At 39.9% G+C, this 18060-nt stretch overlaps 1 protein-coding gene across 3 annotated transcripts in view; it reads right to left on the bottom strand.

Moving 5' to 3' along the window:
- The window catches only part of csmd3b (CUB and Sushi multiple domains 3b), a 370269-nt gene that overhangs the window by 173909 nt on the left and 178300 nt on the right, over positions 1 to 18060 (bottom strand). The window lies entirely within an intron of this gene.

Raw genomic sequence — 18060 nt, 5'->3', positions numbered from 1 at the left:
GACAGTAGTACTGATTATTGTATAACAGATAAAGACACATGGATTGCGCTGTGCACACGGCATAAATTATACACATATAATTTATACAGATACACTCAGTGAGAAAAAAACATACTACATTGGACCTTGTTGTGTCACTGGGACATTGGCTGTATGGGAGGTTATTTCAGAAGAGTGTGCTCAATTCACTTTTTCAAAATACTTTTATCTACACATATGTTTTAAATACCCAATTCATTTCTGGATATTACAAAGAAAATGCTTATTTTTTGCATTTTAAACAGTATTTATCAAAAGTAAATTGAGCCTTGCCAGTATCACAGTGAGAAAAGATACAATGTTGAACCTTTTTTTCAGAGAGCGTCCAACTTTAAACATGGTATAAATTATACCTGTATAATTTATAGTTATATACATAAAAGAGGCAAAACTGCATGTAGCACACTCTTAAAGCAGACATGCGTTTTTGTACATACCAGCAAGTGCAATTTGGGATGACAATCAATTAAATGGAATTCCCATGTTGACATAATTCAGTTTCAGACACGACAGAGGAATACCAAATGTTTGTCTCTTAAACTGCACTCACTGATATAGTGAAAAAGACATATCCTTTACAAGAGTGTAGACAGGCACTGTCAGGTATACATGCACGCTTTTTTGGCTCATCCAGGCAGTGCTGCCCCGGGGGGGATGCATGTACAGATGACAGAGATAAGGTAGGGACCAAACCACGCTCCACCCACAGGATGGGTGAAGAGAATAACTTTGGTCAAAGACTCACAGACTCTAGCAACAGATGGTGACCCATAGAAATGAATAGAAACGATCCTAAAAGATACTAGAAATCGGACAGAACACTGAGTAGAGACAGGAAATACAAAGAGGCTAACAGGGGAACATAAATAGATAGGAACAAATAGAGACAAACAGAAATATAGTGAAACAAACAAGCCAACAAAAAATAGAGATCAGATTGAATTAGGCAAAGTGTTGGTGCAAACAGCACCAGATAGGAAATGAGAAACAGAATGAATCAAATAAGTGGTTTAAAATGAATTTTAAAATAGACCCAGACTCCTTTTTTTAATAGATCAGAGTATGAAGTTAGGAACAATACACATTTCCACTGATTCTGTGTCATTAGTAATGGTGCCTGTGTCAAAACATTAAGCGGTGTTCCACATTTGCTGAGATGGAAAAAAAATGTTGTGCATTGTCCCGAACTACAGGTGCTGATGTGCTGAGAATGAAGCACAGACATGCATTATTAATTTGTTAACAATTTATTAATTTAACACAATTCACACAGGCCCTTGAACCTGTCAGTCATACAAATAGACAAACAGACAGACAAGCAGGCAGGCAGGCAGGCAGGGCAGGCACTGACAGACAGACCATTCAGTTATCCAGGCAGACTCTCATTCCTCAGCTCGACAGGTAAGGAGATTTGTGTAAATGACCCAACACACCGAACCAAGACCTGCTGAGACCCCATCACATTTGCAGGAGTGCAATGAACAGTGGTCTGTTTGTGTATGCGTATGCTTGTGTAATTGTATGTGTGTGTGTGTGTGTGCGTGTGCCTGTGTCCACACCATGGGAATGAGCTGCTTGCAGGATGACAGCTGTCACTGGTTTATCATGACAACAGCAGGGCGTCCACGAGCACCAGTGGACACACACCTGCAGCCACGCACACATACAGGCAGACGTGCACGCCCATGCACACACCTCCACCAGCCCTCCAGCTTAGTGATGTGACGGCTGACAGACAGGTGGAATATCCTCAAGGTGCACTGATGTGCGTTTTATTGAGCAAAAGGAAATTAACTTGTAAAAGAAAAAAAAAAGCTTGCATTGATCTGCAGAATATAAAATTGTGTGCTTTAATATAAATGCTCGATTTAAATGAATGCAGTAAATGTTACTAAACTAGGATGTATCAACTATATTTGTCCGATGTGTCTGACTTCCTTAAAAATAATAAAAATTTGGATATTAAAGAACAATTGTTTTAAGATAGCAAAACAGCATTTTCCTGTTTGTGTCCCCTGTGTATGAGTCGCACAGCCTCCCTTATTAGTATCACCTGAGCTTATTATTAGGCATCCAGAAGTAGCTCGCTGGCTAGTTTCAGTACCGAAGCAATGCAAGATACATCAAACATCTACAGTTTGCAAAACATATCCCACACCCCTGTATACTCGAAATAGCGAAAACTTTATAACTCACTTTTAAAAGCGACACCTTGTCAAAACAAAGATAAATGGCACTCGCAGTCACAGTAAAGGAAGGTGCACAAGTAGTCAATTTAAGACCAGTAACAACAACGCTAGTCTCCAGGCACATGAGCTGCTAACTCCACAGAGTCAAACGCAATAACCAAAACCATAAGTTATCTTATTTGCAAGAACATGTGTCCATATAGAGATGTTAAAAACGCAGGATTCAGACAAATTAAACTGAATCTAGAATTGATGAGTTTGCAGCACTCCCCGAAAAACATCCCAGCAGTGTGCTGTGTGATGATTGGAGGCAGCAGCTCACATCAAATAAAGTTTTGCTGCTGCAGCACTTCACAAACCACAGACAAGAAAGTGATTTAAAAGAGCTGGAAGCTGTCTGCCTGTTAGCATCCGAACGAAAACTATAGTATTATTGACTACATATAACAAAAGACAGTGTTATTTCATACAGTGCTGTGGTGCATTTATTTATCACACTTTCACATTTCAGATCATCCAAGCAACTAATTTTCATATTGAACAAAGATAACCAGAGTAAATACAAATTGCAATTTGTAAATTATGATTTCTCAGATGGGAAACGGTTATCCAAACCTAACTGGCCCAATGTAAAAAAGTAATTGCCCCCTAAACCTAATGACTGGTTGTGCTACACTTGGCTGGAAGAACTGCAATCAAGCGTCTGCGGTAACTGGCAATACATCTTTCACATTGTTGTGGAGAATTTCTGTCCCACTTTTCTTTGCAGAATTGTTATAATTAAGCCAAACTGGAGGGTTTTCAAACATGGCCGAACTGTTTAAAGTCATACCAAACCATCTCGATCTGATTTAATTCTGGATTTTGAGTACGACACTTCAAAACCTTCATTTTGTTTATTTTAAAACACTCAAAGGTAGAGTTGCTGATGTGTTTAAGATCATTGCCTTGCTGCATAACTCAAGTGAGCCTGAGCTTTAGGACACAAACTGATGGCTGCAAATTCTCCTTCAGGATTTTTGGGTAGAGAATTAATGGTTTAATCAGCTACAGCAAGTTGTCCAGGTCCTAAGGCAGTAAAGAGGCCCCAGACCATCACACATCCACCATCATGTTTGACTGTTAATATAATGTTCTTTTTATGAAATGCTGTGTTAGTTTCACATCAGGTGTAACGGGACTCAAACCTTCTAAAAAGTTCAACCTTTTTCATGTCAGTCCACATAGTATTTTCCCAAATGTCTTGGAGATCATCAAGATGTTTTTTGCCAAATGTGAGAAAAACCTTTGTGTTCTTTTTGGTCCAACTCTCCCATGGATGCCATTTATGCTGAGTCTCTTTCTTATTGTTGAACCGTGAACTCTGACCTTAACTGAGGCAAGTGAGGCCTAAAGTTCTTTAGATGTTGTTCTGGGGTCTTTTGGGACATCTTGGATGAGCCACTGATTTGCAAGGCTGGCCGCTCCTGGGAAGGTTCACCAGTTTCCTCCATTTGTTAATAATGCCTCTCAGTGTGATTCAATAGAGTCCCAAAGACTTAGAAATTGCTCTGGAGCCCTTTACACACTGATAGATGTCTCATCTGTTTCTTTAGATAGTGCATTATGTGTTCCCTTTTGAGCTCTTTTAGGCTACTTCACTTTGTCAGATAGTTTCTGTTTAAGTGGTTTCTTGATTAAAAAAGTCTGGCAGTAATCAGACCTGGGAGTGGCTCATGATGCTGGACTCAGTTTTTTCAAAAAATGTGTCTCATCACAGTTAATTCATGATTGAACAACCAAGGACAATTACTTTTTCACACAGAACCAGGTAGGTTTGAATAGAAAAGTAAGTGTGACAAATAAGAAATCAGAGAGGGGCAAACACATTTTTCAGAGCACTGTATATACTATGAATATTATATTGTTTATTTTCAAAGCTTGCTGTTAGATGCTTCGACAAAAGCCTTTTTACAAATTTATCATTATTGTATGAAAATATGGAGCCTGTAACTCATTATGAAAGCCATCATTTTAGCTGACACATGATGCAATTAGGATCCTCACTAATTCTGTTGTGTGTCATCTAGTAATGGCAGGCCTGGTCAGAGACCGCTTCAGGAGCAGCTGCTCTAATAAAAAGAGACATTTGTTGCGTGTTCACAGGGGAGGGTGTGATACCTATAGCCAACTCTGATTACCTTCTGTTAGTGTGCAGCAGACATGGCATGAAACTAGTCAGATTTCCTTGTTGCACCTGCTAATTTTGGATACTGCTTGCTCCTGCCTGATCAATCATAATGACACATCTGTGTGACAGTGTTAAATATTACCGTGCCTAACCTTACGTCTCCTACCGCTCCCTGGTCTGTCTCGGCTGCAGTATAAAAGGAATGCAGCATAATTAATGTAAGTTTTTCTAATTTAAACCCTTTAATTAACTAAAAAAATGCCCGATTCGTCAGTCTGCTTTACCCATTGAGCTGTGTTGGCCTGCTCTCCTTATTTCCCTTTAAGCTCCAACAGTAGCTCAACAATCCTGTGGTCCAGATTATAGTGAGACACTGGCTCAAACTGTATTCCCTTAATTATAAACAAGCACAAAACTCCCAAAATCTTTTATCACGTCTTCCCAGATAAAGGTTGCATATAATTATTTTCACTTTCAGAAATTACATAATGTTCTTCAAAGACCTGCAATGATTCATTTATCCCTTTCAATACCCCGGTCAAAAAAAGTTTAACATCATTCAATCACACTTTTTCCTACAACTGCAGGCTCAACACTTTGTCATGAAACGTTATCAAACGTTTCTATTTCCCCTCATCAAACAGCTCTCTTGAGAATGTTAAGCCTTAAAGGTTGTACTTCAGGATTATGTGATGCAATCTAGCACATCAATCCTCCGACACTGACCAAGACAAAAGATGCCTTGGAACAACACCTTAGGGTGACTACACCAGACAGCACTTGGGATCTCATTATTAGCTGCCAGAGCGTCTCTCCTCCGTTTGCATTTGCCTTGGCTTACTGCAGTTACTCATCGCCTCTATTGCACTGCTGCGAAATTGTCAAAAAATGTTCTTGACCTTCGCGCCAGCTGATGATATGAGCGGCTGTGTCATCAATCACCAGTGATAAAGGGCCATATGTTCTGGTTAGGCAACTCTGTTCTGTACAATGCCCAAAACTAACTAGCTTTATTATTTCATTTTGAGCAAACAACTTCAGTGAGATCGAAAATAGAATTTTATTACAAATGAGTCTGATCAAGATTGTAAATCAGTTAAGCTTTTAATTTAATATTTGCCTGATAATGAAGGAACACAGAGATTGCTGCACCTACAGGCAACACATAAGCTCACATGAACACACAAAAATAAATGTGGTTGATTGTTACATTATTAGTAGAAGTGACTGATAATGATTATTTTTAAAATATCAATTAAAAACGCTGTTAAGATTGAACCAACAACTGTCTGTAACGGTCAGCCTAAAGCTATTATATCAAGAGCTATGGTTATTTCCAGATCATATCTTATCTATCCATCCATTTTCTTCTGCTTATCTAAACCAGGGTCACAGGAGCCTATTCCAGCTGTCATGGGGCGAGAGGTAGAGTACACCCTGGACAGGTCATCAGTCTGTTGCAGGGTTAACACAGACAAATAGCCATCCACGCTCACTTTCACACCTATGGTCAATTTAAAATCACCAACAAATCTAACCATGTCTGGACTGTGGCAGGAAGCTGGAGAACCCGGAGAGAAACTGCGCAGATACATGGGTGAACATGCACATTCTACACAGAAAGACCCCAGGCTGAATTTGAACCCCTTGCTGTGAGGCAACAGCAGTAACTACTGTGGGGAAGGCTGTGGCTCAGGAGGTAGTACGGGTTAGTGGATCAATTCTCCAGGTTCTCCAGTTTGCATGTCGAAGTATCCTCGGGCAAGATCCTGAACCCCCCAGTTGCCTCCAATCAATTACTGTGCGTGTGAATGTTAGACAAAAGGCTTATGTATAGAAAAAAAGTGCTTGTACAAATGTGTGTGTGAGTGTGCAAATGAGGATTGTAGTAAAAAGTGTTTTGAGTGCTCATCTAAAATACATAAGCACCATATAAGTACACATTTAAGACTGTGCCACCATGCTGCTCACTTATCTAAAGAAGAATAAATGGATGAATCAGCATCCATGAATAGATCTGCATGTAGCTAATAATTAGCAATAAGTGTTTAATTTGATGCATTTTGCACACCACGAGTATATCATGACACTGGTTTCGTTTTAGGTGCTGTGTACACTACAACATTCAAAACCATGGACTTCCAAAAAACTGCCCATTTTTTTTGGCCAGTACAAAATAAATGAGGGTAGAAATAAGATCCACATAAAATCATCAAATCCATTAACCTGTGCTAACACAACAGTAAGGCCCCAAGATTGTGGTTGGGTGCATATTTTAGCCTGTTGTGCTTTTAGACATCTGATGTTTGATTGATTAACACTTGCCGGTGAACTTTGTTTCAAATGACAAACTACAGGTGAGAGATTCACAAAGAATCATAAGAAATGTCTTATGATCCCATCACGGAGGATCAACCTAAATAAATCTATAGGCAGAGACTGCTTTTCTGTCTGTGTGCACTGCTGTGATCTCTTCTCCGCTTTTATTTCAGACAGTAACCTGGGGAGGCGCAACACATACTCATGCCCCAGTGCACTGACCCACAGGAGGAGGGAACGTGTGCGTGTGTGTGTGTATGGAAGAGGGTGCTTTATGTGTTAACGTGTGAGAGGGAAAGAGAGGTAGTGTTTGCCATGTTGCCTTCATTTCTTATCACATCAGTGAGTTGGTACTGGCCTTTTCTTTGCCTTTCCGCCTCTCGCTCCCTCTCTGGTTGTTGTTGTAACACCATCTCTCTTTTCTTCCCTACTGGTCTCCGCTTGCTATACACCCCTCCTCTTTCCTTTGCTGCATGAAGATTATTTTTCGTAGTAAAACAGTGCATGTCCACTGCCCTCGGTTCATTTAAGCTGTTTCTCCCACGCGCTGCAGTCCCAAACTTGTCCAGACATTATACATCAGCAGTGCATGTGAGAACACAAATGTCTAACGCGGTCAGATCAGATATTCAGCAGTCTTTAACTGTCTAGCTCTCTAGTGTGATGTCCAATAGTGTCCGTGTGAGAACAGCACAAGTCCGATGAATTTACAGCTAGCGAGTGTTCAGTCTGTGTCCTTCAAGGACCAAACCAGTACAGTAACACATCAGAAGGGTTTGTGAGAAAGGACATTTTCAGACAATGTCCCAACCTGATTTTCCAGTTCATATGTGAAAACAGCTTAAGCCCCCACTCACCAACACCGACACACACACACACACACTTTATACTTCATTCTCTTTTTCAAATTCATCCCCACTCACTCTACCATCTCCTTCCTCATCATCCCCCTCACCCCCCAACTCTCCATCTCACCCTCTCTCTCGCTCCTTCTCTCACATGGCCCGGGGTGCTTTGATCACTCGTTCTTAGCCTCCTTATCCTGCTTCCCTCTCTCCCATCCGTTCATCCCGTCTTCCCTACTGTGCTGTCATCAATATCGCAGTCATCTGAGGATTCCTTCTTTATCCCTCTCTGTCTCCCTGTGTCTTTCTTTAAGATCTTACTCTCTTTGCATTTCACTCTCCATCTCTTACTCTCTCGCGCTGTCTTTCTGCTGATTGATTTTACGTTTAATGGCTTTTCTGGCCTCATCTCTTTCTCCCCTCTCCTTTCACTGTCTGTCCCACCTCCCCCACCCCCCGCAACCCCTCCACCCCCTTTCCTTCCTTCTGTCCCATAACTCCATCTCCTTTCCTGCATCACTTTGATAGGCAGATCACTATCACCATCAGATTTGCGCACAGACACACACACACACACACTCACACAGACTTCAATCACAGAAGACCCCGTGTGCTGTCAGCCTCTAAGGATTATGGGCCATCTACATCATCCTCTCTTTCCCTCTGTCTTCAGGCTGTATCCATCCATCCCTTCTGCTCTCTTATCTACATCCATCCACCCATCCATCAACCTCTTGCTCCCACCCTTGTACTGTAAAGTCGAATATATATTGCCACCCCTCTTTCTCTCTCACCACCCCTACTATACCTTTCATACCTAAGCTTACCTACTATAAATGACCGAATACACATGAAATATACAGGAAGACGTCCACATAAATGGGTTAGGGTTAGGTAGTTATGTATAAGTAATTAGCCTCTGCTCTGAAACATTACCACATGATCTTCATCACACAGCTGTACTCTGTGTGCCCTGTTGCCTAACTATTCAGAGGACGCAATTTCACTTGCGGTCTCAATGTCACTTTCACAATTCAGTCATGCCAGAGCCCGTTAAGTGGATATGGATAAGACCTCACAGGCAATGCCATTGCGTCTGCCCAACTAAGGGAAACTTTGGCATTGTGAACAGAATTCAACTTAGCTTTTGGATAGAGTCCAGCATCAATGTGCATACAAGCTTTACAATGAAAATAACTACATAAATGCAACTTTAAACTCACACAATCTCATTTGGAAATAAAAAAAATAAACCTATTTTTTACTGAGGATCTACAAAATAAAATGCAACTTGCCTCCTCCCTTTATTTTAAGCACAAAGTCTCACATTCAGTTTTCCACCTAAATCCATCACAAATTGCCGTTGCAAAGATAAAACAGTTTTATAATCTATACATAACTAAATTAGCTAAGGATGGGCTAAAAACAGTATTTTGAAAAGGTTGAGGTCAGGTGTCTGTAGAGGTGTGCAGGTGGCATTATTACAACAACCATTTGTGGGTTTGATGCAGTATCACATTTCCTCCCTCTCTTCATTACACCCCTTAGCATCCTCAACAAACCATGTTTTGGATCAATCAGTAAACAGGCCTATTGTTCATCTACTTAGAAAAGCCAGTGTGTCTCAGTCCACCTCAAATGACTGGCCTTTCCCAGGTTAAGTGGTTTAGAGATCATTGCCCCTTTACTTACAGCCTTCTTTAGACAAAAGCTTTGCTGATTGCCATCCTGTATTACTTACTTAGCAAATCCTCTGTGCGAAAGTTGCTTTTTTTATCTCCATTTATTGATTAAATAGATTGATTGTACTGCTTTAACTGCCCAATTTCACTTGCCTGACTATGCTTGGGATACAACTGATCCAGTGATTCCGCTGACATATACCTCTTAAAATCCTTTAGTTTAGTAGACAGTCTATAATTAATGTAACATGTGACTTCTGACATTTTAATTTCTCGTCCTAGTTTTTAAGTAATGTTCTGTGGAAACCTGGGGAACAGCCACATTTAACAATGAACAATGGCTGCAAGCTGATTAACTTTATAATTCTCCAGTAGATCTAATCTATCTAAGTGCCATTTGAATACGTGCTTCAGTAGAAGTGATACAACTCGAGGGAATATGACTTCCAGTGCAAAAAAGGTTAACAATCACAGTGCCACAAATTTGCTTATGTTTGATTTTCTGTGTTTACCTGTTGCAGGATCTTAACCATTTGTTCATTTCACATAACAGAGCTGATTATTTTTCAGGCTTACCTACAAACGGAGCAGATGTTCTATGTTTGCACCTTTTGTTTCATTCTTATTTTCTTTTCTCTCGACAAGAAGTATGACCAGCATTTCCCTTTGATGATGCTTCAGCATTGCAGCATGTGTAATAGGATACGGGATTATTCTTAAAGGGTAACCTTCAGTTCACTGAAGCACAAAGGAACTAGATATTAACCTTTAAAACCTCCAGGAACAATGCCTGTCTTAATGTACTCTTTGAGTAAATTATGTTTGTGCACATATGGAAAGTGATGCATAAAAAAAAGAAGAGCGTTTGCACCATCTGGCCACATGTTATTTGGCAGCTATTCTGCAATGCAGCAAACATGTGGACTAAAGTCATTTTATTTTTGTCAAAGGCAAACCATCCTGTTTTTTTTTCTTATTCAGAGAATTTATCCTGCTCACACCTAGAATCTACCATTGTGTCATAGAAACACCAGCTTTGCTTTTGAGACGGCCACTAAGATGTTGAATCATTTCTTTACTTATGTTCTAGGAGAGGTTTTGGGGGATTTACATTTATCTTGCTTTAATTCTGTTTGATACTGTATAAGTTGAAGCTTGCGACCACGAGGTGCAGGAGTTTCTTTAACCTCCTAAGACGGCATGCATTTTTAATTTCTCTTTGATATTTGGGCATATTGGGACCCGATGAATGTAAAAACAAAGAATCACCAGTTTTTTATTTTTATCCGATTTTTGTTTCTAAGAAAAATGAGCGCCACATATGAAAACATTCGCTTTAAATTTTGATAAAACAGAGGCAGTATAATGTCCTCGTAAGTGAATATCAGGCCCCTGTACAGCAAAATTTTGTATTTTGGTCTAGACAACCCAAAATGTGATGTCCACATATGTGCCAGGTCCTAGCATTCAGGTAAAATTATGTTTATGTCTACATTCAGCTTTGTATGACTCATAGCAAGCAGCTCTCTTTGTAACTTGGCTTTAGTAACTTCAAATTCAGTCCTTTGTATGTGTGGGTTCCACTACTCCTTTTTACACCCGCTTACGTCTGTCATATCTTTCTGTAACCCTTCAAAAACTTGTTGTAAACACATTGGTTGCTGTGCTCTTCTTGGCAGCCTTACATTTTCGATGAACAGTTACAGCGATTAGGTCGCACACCCACCCACACACAACTAGTAACCACGCTGACCTTCAACTCCTCCCACCATCTGTCCACAAATCAGAGAACAGATGCTTTCTGCCAGTCAACTAACACCCTGACATTTAGACCAATTAGGGCAGAAGAGTGATAAAATGGTAAATCAACAGATTGAGACATAAAGAGAGACGGCACAGATTGATAGATAGATTGCTATCATAATTAGCATTCTTGCAGTCATCGTGTGACCCTGACTTACTGAATCATATTTGGAGTCCTGGTAACAAATAGCAAGTTAACTCATTATTTTGTGATTACCTCCTCCTGTAAATGTTACTCTTTGACCCCTGTTACTTACACCACTTAGCTTCTACCTCAGATTGATGATATCGCATAACTTGGCTTTTGCTGAATATACGTGAGCATTTTTCACTCCGAGAACCAAGCAGATGAAGTTAAAATGATATTCCGACAAAATGGCAATGATAAACGACAGCATCGCCTACATTTCAGTGTTTTACTGAGGAACGCTTCACGAGGACTTTTGGGAGCTTAGAAGTCTGAATAAAAGCAAAATGCAAGGTCACAGAAGTTAAAGATTTGTTGAAGTAAATGACAACAGCGTGGGTGAACAAAAAGAGTGAGACTGGATGATACTTCACAGCAGAATTGAGATGGATGAATCTGTCTTATCCATTTTCTCATCCGGTAATTAAACAGAGTTTATAAATTATTAACTGTAATGACAAACTCCTAAAGTTTTGACGTATTCGGTATTACCACTCAATCATTCACATCCTATTTCTTTCGCTCTTTTATTGAGTGTGAATATGTTTAATTTTTTCTGTGCATGTTAGAAAGTGTGGAAGACTATATTCACCTGTCTCTGGCTCATGTGCTCGACTGTTTGAACGTGCCTTCATCCATGTATGCAGGAGAGACCCTGGTGAGTAGGTGTTGGTGAGTGTTAAATGTCATTCCTGACATCTTAAACAAATAGCTGTATATGGAGAATTGAATGCATCACAGCCCTGACGATATACACTCGGCCTTTCAGTCTCTTCGCTCCAATCATATTTGCTTCCCTCCTTGTGTCCCTTTTTCCTCTTATATCCTTTCCTGATTTTGGAGGCCGGTGAGGGAGTTTCTTTTATCTATTGGTTTTTTAAACACAGTTAAACACACAGCCTAATTATGACTAAATGACTCATATGCATTGATGATTAGCAGTTTAACAGACGTGCTGAAAATGTATGGTAAGCCATGGGTGTTTCTTGCTTTAGCGTCATGCTAAAAGGTTCTCGCAAAACTTAACGCTGTCATCGAGTGTCATTGTATCATATATAAAGCTGAACAGAGAGAGAGATTTGATGCAAGTTTCTTTGCACTGAGAAGGACGACAATAATGCAAATGTGTACAGTACTTTAGCCAAAGTTGCATCAAAAACATTATAATTGGTGAAAACATATTATTGTGGGCTCAATCAAAGTATAAACAAACGCAATCATTACAGCTTAATTAAATAATAATATCAGGAAGGGTTGCGGTTTGGCAATAAGCTGACTGGCATCACATTTAGAATTGACCCACTTGCATGAATGTGCTTGGATTCATAAAAGATAACTTTATAGGTTACCCTTAAACTTTCGGTGGGTGAACAAAAATAGTCTCTAAGATAATGGATGGATTAGAGAGGACATATACAAGTATGAAACACATAAAACCATAAAATGATATAAAAATGACAAACTATGAAAAGTGATGTGTCTTTCTAAAAAGACTTATTAGATTACTGTCACCAACTATAGTCACTGCAATAAGGTACTGTCACAAGGAATTTGATAGCAAAATGCCACATGTCTCTAGTGTTGACAGTCTCTCAAAAATACTTATGAGACAAAACCTCAAATGGCCACTTCCAAATAGTTTCTGACAGTCCGTCTATAGTCTAAACAGGCTTTAACAAAAAGGTGACTGCAACATGTCCTTTCATAGATTTATCACATCCATAAAGGCTCAGCGGGCTACCCTAAAGTTGATACTTAGCCCTATGTAATCAATACATACACTCATCAAATGTAAGGACTACCAGTAAATCACATCAGTAATTCTCAATGTGTTTCTGACCTTTTTTGGTTCACTGCTAATGGATCTTACTCATTACAGAAATACTGACCTACCACACAAAATGTAAGCTCTTTTTGTTTCTGTTCAATTATTATGACTAGTGAGAGCTATCCTTCACTCACCTGCCTTTTCAAACTCCCACTTGTTGAGCTTTTGAACCCATAGGCTGTGATACACAGTATTATCATACTGTATTGTATTACAGCAACCAGTATGATATCTGATAAGAAGCCTCTTTGATTACAAGATCACTGCAATCAGCAAGATGGACAGAAAAGGTGAAGTATAAACCAACCAATGAAAAAAAGATATAACCACAAATTTCCAGTTGGTGAGATTTTGAAAGACTGTAGTTGTGTGTGTGTGTGTGTTTGTGAGAGTGAAAAAAGCCTTCCACACAAGAAACATCAAGTGTTTCATCAAAAGGCAAAAGGAAAAGAAGAAACTAGAGAAAGGTCAAAGACTGATCAGAAGAGATAAAGATAGACAAAGATAGGAAGCAAAGACAAGAGGAGAGTGAAAAGTCTAACATCTAAGCTTTGACATTTTCACTCAGTAAATATTTGACTGGTATAAATGGAATGAAATCCCTGTGGTTTGTCTGTGAATGTTTAGCTTTTATGTGCATTTATGTATTTATTTGGTTTCTTTTTAAACTCATCAGGCTCTTTATTCAGTTTCAGGAACTCAGTTTATTTAACCAGAACCACTAGGAAGAAACTCAAATGGCAAATACACACATTATGATTTGATTTGATATGATTTGTATAAATTTATAATAATGTGATGAGTCGTTAACCCACAGTTTGGAGTTTTTGTTGTGGACTCATGATGTTTTTTTTTTTTTATTTAAGGCACAATTTCCTATATTTAGTCCTCTTGGTATGATTGTATTTCTTAGTGTTTCTAAGTGTGTTATCTTTGGTTGTAGTTCTTGGTAAGATGATGTTAATTCTCGTCAGTGTCCAGTCTACTGTCCAGTCTTGTCTGTGTTTTGTCCTTAGCGTTAAGTCTATCTTGTCTCTGAGAAAGGCAGCCTAGTCTATGTGTCAAGTATGTTAGTCCAAGTCAGTGTTAGTCATTTCCTGTGACCTCTTGTCACCTGTGCTTTCCCCTACCTAATTATCTGTGATTAGTTTCAGCTAGGCAGCACGGTGGCACGGTGGTTAGATGGTAAATGGCCTGCATTTGTATAGCTTTCTTTACTGTACTTAGTGACTTTACTCAGTCACTAAGGACCCCAAAGCGCTTTACACTACATTCAGTCATTCACCCATTCACACACAAGCTACGTTGCCCTGGGGCGCACTGACAGAGGCGAGGCTGCCAGACACTGGCGCCACCGGGCCCTCTGACCACCACCAGTAGGCCAACATGGGGTTAGTATCTTGCCCAAGGATATTTGGCATGCAGCCTGGGATCAAACCATCGACCTTCTGATTAGTGGCTGACCTGCTCTGCCACCTTAGCTACAGCCACCCTAGTTAGCACTGTTGCTGAACAGCAAGCAGGTTCTGAGTTCAATTCCACCATCAGGGGATAGGTTAATTAATTAATGGTGGGGGTCTAGTAAGGAAGTTGGGGGAAGCAGACAACTCCACAGGAAGAGTCTTTTGTCTCTTTGAGGACTCTGGGAGGTAGCAAGGGAGTGTGAACCTTAAGGTGTGAAACAGCTGTGTACTGCCTTTTGTTCCTGGAGAAGGTATTTAACTGGCAGCCATGTTAGACTCAGGGAGACTCTGCTGACCGTCTGCCCCGTGGTCATGCAGGCTCTCCACCAAGCCTGGTTGTCTGTTCTTTGTGTGTTTTGATTGAAGAATGTTAGCTACCGCTCGTCTGCAGGCTTTATTTAATGGAAAACTTCCACAACAGTGTGAATGCGGGATTGAATGTGAGTGTGAATGGTTGTCTGTCCATGTGTGTTAGCCCTGCGACAGACTGGCGTCCTGTCCAGGATGTACCCTGCCTCTCGCCCTATGACAGCTGGGATAGGCTCCAGTGCCCCCCGCGACCCTGAAAAAGGATAAGCGGAAGCGAATGGATGGATAGTTTCAGCTATCCTTGCACCTGTTGCCTGTTCCCTTGCCCTGTATTGCATCCTCCCTCTTAGCTTTGTCCCTTCTAGTTATGTCTCTTCTGTGAATGTTACTGTTTTGGATTTTTTTTTCTCTGGTCCAGCTTATCTTTGTATATTTGTTGGAGTTTAGCGATAGGGCATTTTTTTGAGTTGTACTCATGGTCTTCTGAGTCCTGCACTGGGTCACACACTGCCTGACACACAGTTCACACTGACACAATACAGTGATTTGCAAATCTCAAAAAGCCATATTTTATTCAAAATAAAATACAGAAACTGAAAGTTAATTTCATGGCAAAAAAATGTTAGGACAGGGGCAACCAAAGGCTGGAAAAGTAAGTGGTAATAAAAAGAAACAGCTGGAGAAACATGTTACAACTAATTAGGTTGACTGGCAACAGGGCAGTGAAATGATTAGTAATACAATGAGCATCTTGGAGTGGCACGGTTTCTGATAAGATGGTCAGGGGTTCACCTATTTGAAAAAAAAAACAAAGATTTCTGAAGACATCTACGGTATATAATTTAATCTAAATATTCTCCAATACTGAAGAAATCTCTGTGCACAATGAACAGTGATGAAAATCAATATTGGTTGCTTGGGCTCTTCAGGACCTTAGGCACCGGCGAATCAAAAACATGAACCTGTCATGGAAATCATTGCATGGGCTGAGGAACACTTACAGAAATCACTGTGTACACAATTCACCGTGCCATCCACAAATGAAAGTCAAAGCTCTAACATATAAAGAAAAAGCCATAATAACATCACTAGGGTTCTCATGGCCAAAGCTCATTTGAAAGTGATTGAAGTGAAATGGAAAGCTCTTTTGTTGTGAGACGAAATAGAACTTGAAATTTGTTATTGAAAATATGGACAGCGGTCCTCCAGACAAAAGAGCTGAGGGATGATCCAGCTTGTTCAAAAGCTTGGATCTCTGTTATTATGGAGGTGCATCAATGTTTATGGAACTGGAAGCTTGCACATCTGAAAAGGCGCCATCAAAGCTGAACAGTGGAGACAAATGTTAAAGCAACATATGCTCCCATCTTTTTGAGGGAAGGCCTTGCAAGAACCCACATATTGCATCTATTACAACAGCATAGCTTCAAAGTAGAAGAGTCTGGGTACCTGGCTCCCGTCCAGACCCTTCGCCAACTAAAAACATTTGGTGTATCATGAAATGAAGAAGTTAGAAGCTTATATCAGACAAGAAGGGGGAAACATTCTTCTCCAAAAAGTCCAGAAGCTGGTCTTGAGTTTTTACTTGCTACCGAACATGATGAAGTCTTAATATGTCATGCATAATTCAGAAATTGTTATTGTTGATGTTGCTGTCATTAAGTTCAAATGATACAATGCATTGATAAGGTGTTTTAAGTGTATATATGATAGAAATTGGTCACTTGAGCTCATTGGTAGGTGGTTGAAACAAGATGACAACTTCAAGCGGCCTAAAATGGACTTGAACCTCAACTCCTAATCGTGTAGGAGCAGTTGGCAGACAGACTGATTTTGTGTGTTACAGCAGGATGTATGTTTAAACACACTGAAACAGCTGTTGGAGTGATGTAAATAAAACAATTTAAGAAATATGAGGCTCTGATAAGAACAGAGTATGCCATAAGAGAGTTGGAGAGTTCTCTAATGGAGTTAGAGAGTAACAACATTCTCATCTATCCGCATCACCAGATACTGCAGAAGAAACAATAGAGCTTTTTCAGGACAGACAAATCTATATAGATGCATTAAGTTACATTTGAGATGTAGTATCTATCAAACAGCTGTCATGAAATTCTGATGAGTCTCGATAAAGGCGTGAGAGGCAGAGGGTGAGTGTGATAGCCAGATAGAGAGAGAGAGAGAGATGTTAGCTGAGGGAAAGACAAATCACAGACATAACCATGATGATGACAGATTATTTAATGAAGAACTGACTGGCTGGAAGGAAAGAAAACCAATTAGAAGACACGACATGAGCAGTGGGTGCAGGAGAAAGAGATGGAAAGAAAGAAAGATAGATGAATATTGGATAGAAGAGATGGATCAAGACAACGGTTGAGAGCATTAGTGAGAACAATGGTGAGATAAGCAGAAAGATAGAGAAATATGAATACAGATAATGACCAAAGACAGAGGTAGAGATGTGCAGAAAGACAAAACTGTTAAGCAGACAGAGTCAGGAAAGGAGGAAAAATGATCGACACAGAGAATGATTTATAGGAATAAGAATTTTTGATTACATTACTGGGAGACATAGAGCGATTTGAGTGTTACTGTGTGTTAGTGATGGATGTGGGCAGGGAGCTCTTAAGGACTGAAAGATGAGGAAATGTCTTTCAAGGATAGAGCTTAAAGGAAACCTTAAAACTGGGGACATTCTTCCAGTGCTTACTTTGCTAAGAAGGAAGTTTTTGTCTGGGGAATAATGATATCACTTACCGAAAATAACTGACACAGCTGCAAAATTTGTGACAGAATGCGGCATTAGCATTCAAAAATGAAGAGGAGCATATATAATGGAAACCCAAGGATTAAGTGTGTGAAATTGTAGGTCTGCCTCTGTATGCATTTGTGCATGTGTGTATCTGGTTGATACCCCATTTTGAAATCTTCCTCACTTGTGGTTTTGTCTCATTCTGTCTCTCTTCAATGTTTAATGGAAGGAGGGAGAACAAAGTGCTGGAAGCCTTCTTTCTACAGCTGCCTGAAGCACCTTGTTTTTCTGATTTCCCATGACTTTTCGCAGTTGTTTTTCCTCCCTGTTTTTGCCTTCTCTGACCATGAATTTTACCCCGAATCAGTGTCTCACATGAATATTGCAAGTTTGCCTTTCTACTTTACAACCTTTTCTGCTCATTCCTCCTTTTGTTTTCTGTCTCTATCACTTTTTTCCAACCGTTGATTA

This window comes from Neolamprologus brichardi, chromosome 22, assembly GCF_056152115.1.
Source record: "Neolamprologus brichardi isolate AB-2024 chromosome 22, ASM5615211v1, whole genome shotgun sequence".
In the NCBI taxonomy this organism is placed as follows: domain Eukaryota; kingdom Metazoa; phylum Chordata; class Actinopteri; order Cichliformes; family Cichlidae; genus Neolamprologus; species Neolamprologus brichardi.
The sequence above is the reverse complement of the archived record's forward strand: the minus strand, read 5'-3'. Positions and strand labels throughout refer to the sequence as shown.